This window comes from Callithrix jacchus, chromosome X (assembly GCF_049354715.1).
Source record: "Callithrix jacchus isolate 240 chromosome X, calJac240_pri, whole genome shotgun sequence".
Taxonomy (NCBI): Eukaryota; Metazoa; Chordata; class Mammalia; order Primates; family Cebidae; genus Callithrix; species Callithrix jacchus.
The window spans coordinates 51480978-51484957 of record NC_133524.1 but is presented as its reverse complement, the minus strand read 5'-3'; the positions used below and the strand labels follow the sequence as shown (position 1 = coordinate 51484957).

The window sequence follows — 3980 nt, the reverse complement described above, 5'->3', positions numbered from 1 at the left end:
AAATCATTCTACCATAAAGACACAATGTATGTTCATTGCAGCATTATTCACAATAGCAAAACATGGAATCAACCTAAATGCCCATCAATGACAGATAGGATAAAGAAAATATGGTACATATACACTGTGGAATACTATGCAGCCATAGCAAAGAACAAGATCATGTCTTTTGCAGAAACATGGATGGAGCTGGAGGACATTATTTTTAGCAAACTAACCAGGAACAGAAAACCAAATACACACGTTCTCACTTATAAGTGTGAGCTAAATGAGAACTCATGAACACAAAGAAGGGAACAACAGACATTGGAGTCTACTTGAGAGTGGATGATGGGAGGAAGGAGAGGAACAGAAAAGATAGTTATTTAGTTCTGGGCTTAATACCTGGCTGATGAAATAATTCATACAACAAACCCCTTTGACATGAATTTACCTGTGTAATAAACTTGCACATGTAACACTGAACCTAAAATAAAAGCTTTTTTAAGCCCTTGAGGTGGGAGTGTGCTTTGTTATTGTTTTGTTGTCATCAAAGTGGGAGGAGGGTGAGAGGTAGAAGTTGAAGTTAAATATATAGCAGCATACCCAAGTGGGCTTTGGGAGCCATATTGAAAAATCTAAGTATCTGGAATCCAGAGTTTAGGGACAGCAGGGGAATTTAGGGTTCAGACATATAATGGGACTTTATTGTGTTCTTCTTGCATCATTTACATGAATCTACTTCCTTCAGTTTAGACTCCCAGAGGGCACAAGTCTCTCTTACCTCTTCACTGGCTTTTTGTTTCACTGGCCCAGAGAAGAGAAAGAGAGCTATGGAGTAAGCAAAGCACTCAACTCTTCACTCCTTCTCAAAATGTAACAGGTACCTCCAGATTCCACAGATGAAGATGCAGAGTCATCAAAGCCCAGGACTTTCTCTCTGAGCTAAGCCAGCTAGCTTAGTTCCTAAACTCACATTTAAAAAACTGTTACTATAACTCAGTTAAGCAAGTTCTCAATCTTCATATCCAGATTTTCTGCTGTGAAGGAAAAGAGAGATTGAGTTGGAGACAGCCAGATCTCAAAAGCAGGTGGAGATGAAGTGAGTGCTGGCATGGTGTCTATCCTGCTTTCATTGAATATGCATTTTTGAGTGTCTGCTGTGTCACAAAACATGTGCAGAATCTTGTGGGCTTCTGTTATGGGTGACAGAATTAAAACAGTAAACAGAGAAACAGATTGCAATATTTGACATCATGTTAGGAGATGGTAAGTGTGTGGTAAAAAATAAATAAAACAACACAAGGCATAGGGAGATAGACGTGGAAGGTGTTTCTTTAAGTACAGAAAGAGCTTCCTAGGCCACAAATAAGGGAGATGAGCAAACTCTATAGCTTCCAAGGAGGGAGGGTATGGGGACCTTTCCAGGCAGAGGGAACAGCTAATGCAAACTCCCTGAGCTAGGAATGTGGGAAGTATTTGTTTCAGGGGACAGGGAGGATATACAGTGAGCTAGAGGAGAGTAGCAATACATAAGGTAGAGTGAAGGGAGATCCTACAGGGCCTTATAAACCAAGAAGGGGTTTCTGAAATTTTCTATGGGTGTTGTTAGAAACCAACAGAGATCTTTCTGTAGCCTCACCCTATTAAAATCCCCTGGTGGGTACTGGGAAAAACATGACTAATCTGTGACTATGGGATTGGCTTCATTAGACAAAAGGAAAAATGCTGCCACCTGCATGTCAAATGGCAGCTTGCATGCCCTCCAGTGAAAGAAAGCACACTGCCCTTTGGAGGACTTTGCTACAGTCTTCTCTCAGTTTTCTCACAGGTTTCCTAGTTTCAATTATTTGGACTGAGAAGCATTCCTCATGTTGCCTCTCTGACTCCATGATCATCAGCACAAAGCCAGGGAAGACAAACTTGAGGAAAAATATCCTAACAGTTCCTGTACCCTGCTGCCAACTCCCCCAGTGACCTCTGGGTGTCAAGTACCCAGCTATTTCTGTAAGCCAGGGTTCTGCCTGTGGGATACAGACCTTATGATTTTGTCTCTACGATGGGATTTTTTTAAGTATGGAAACTCTCTACCAATAACTTGGAGAAAAAAGTTAAAGCATGGAAATATAAGAAAAATTCTACTTTCTATCTATAAAAAATACTGAGGCCTTAAAATGCTTACTTTTTAGGCAAGATCCACAGTTACCTCCAAGGGAGGAACTAGGTGCCCTCATCGCTACATCTGCCCGGGGCCAAGCTTACAGAACCGACAGTCTCCAGAGTTATGAGCTCAGGCTTTGGATTTTTGAAATCACTAACTAGATTATATGACCTCTGCGGTGCCAATAACTTTGAACACTACTACCCTGAGGCGTTTTGTTTTCCTGAGACGGTTAGGGTGGTTCCTGTGGTTGCTGTCCTGTTGTCTCTCTACCTAATTTTTGCCCAGGCAGCAGCCCTGATCTTGGAAAGGGTGTCAGAGTTCCTATTTACCTGGTTTTGGCTGACTGACCACAGCATTTGAAACTGAGAAGGAGCTTGGAAGAAATCCTTTGCCCCAGCTATGCTACAGACTCTAGGCACCTGCATCTCCATGATATAGCAAAACAACAAGAAGCAAGTGTAAATCTCTCTATATTGTTTTCTACCACTTGAGTATATACAAAATATCTCTGGAAAAAACACAAATTATCTAATCACAGTCATTACCCACCTGCCTGTGGAAAAGGCAAATGGGAGACAGGATTTTAGAGAAATAATTTGCTTTCTATCTCATCTAATTGAATTCTGAACCATTATATGGTTTATTTTACAGTTCAAATAAGCTGTAAAATAAAAACAAAATTGGATAATTCCCTGTAGTTTGAATCATAAAGGCTGTCTCTGAACTCTGTCCCCAAACCTCACCCTGACTCAGGCACCAGGAGACACATGACCATCCTGCAGCTTTTCCACCATCTTCAGAAATACTTCTCTTTTTTTGGGTTTTTTTAAAGACCAGGGGAAAGCACGAACACAGTTCCCTGCTACTACAAATTATGCAGTCAAGTTTCCCATATTTGGAGAAATCTCAGGGGTCAGCACATTTGGAGTGCAATAGATAAGCCTCACCCTGGGAAAACACCTTCAGGATCATGATATCTACCCTACCAGATAAGTATCCAAAAACTTTTCTATTTTCTTTGAGTTGGACTGCCCAGTGAAGGCAAAAACCAGAATTAAAATTTTCTGAGAGTGAGAGAGAAGTGAGGAAAAGGCTAGAGTCACCTGGAAATAGAGGGAAGGGACCCTCAGTGGACTTAGCCCTTTATAAGGTAAGTCCAGGCTGCTAATATTTCACATTCAAACACTCAGAATGCATATCTACAACTTAAAGGTATTTTCTTAGAAATCCTAAACTCTTTTTATAACATCCAACAAGACTAACAAGATTTAAAAAATTCATCTCAGGCCTAGAAGCAAATGTTCATGGTTGTCCCCAAAATGTCTTTTGAAAGTTAGTAGGCACAATCACATCTGAGTACAGTTGCAATGTTGGTAACATATATGAACTTTAACTTTGTTTTTACTCTCCACTGTATTTCTAGTGACAGTCACAAGGTACCACTTGGTACATTCTCATGTGTTTCCCTAGGATAATGTCATCAGTATCATGTGACATCTGCCTAGGACATTTGAAAAGATGTAATCCAAAATGTTTAAATTACAATCACTTAAATGGAGTGTAGAAGAATTTATGAAAACTAGAAGGGTAGTTAGTCAATGATTGTTGAAGCTAAATGATAGGTACAAAGGATTTTATTAATACATTATTTTCTCTGCTTACTTTTGAAATATTTAACACAAATTACAATGGCATATACTCTGAAGGGTGGAATACAGTTATGGAAGACAGGAGAATTTTTTGATGGTCTTATCTTTTCTGGACATTGATTTCATTAAATGCACTACTCTCTCAAACAAAATGTACTACCCTTTAATTCCATAGGGAAAGTATCATA

The 3980-nt window shown here is 39.6% G+C and overlaps 1 non-coding gene across 1 annotated transcript; it reads right to left on the bottom strand.

Moving 5' to 3' along the window:
- Window positions 1-2977: 2977 nt before the first annotated feature.
- Window positions 2978-3140, bottom strand: LOC118150871 (U1 spliceosomal RNA). The gene has a single exon (XR_004738994.1). It is a non-coding gene; the product is annotated as a U1 spliceosomal RNA (small nuclear RNA).
- Between the last annotated feature and the right edge of the window lie 840 nt (window positions 3141-3980).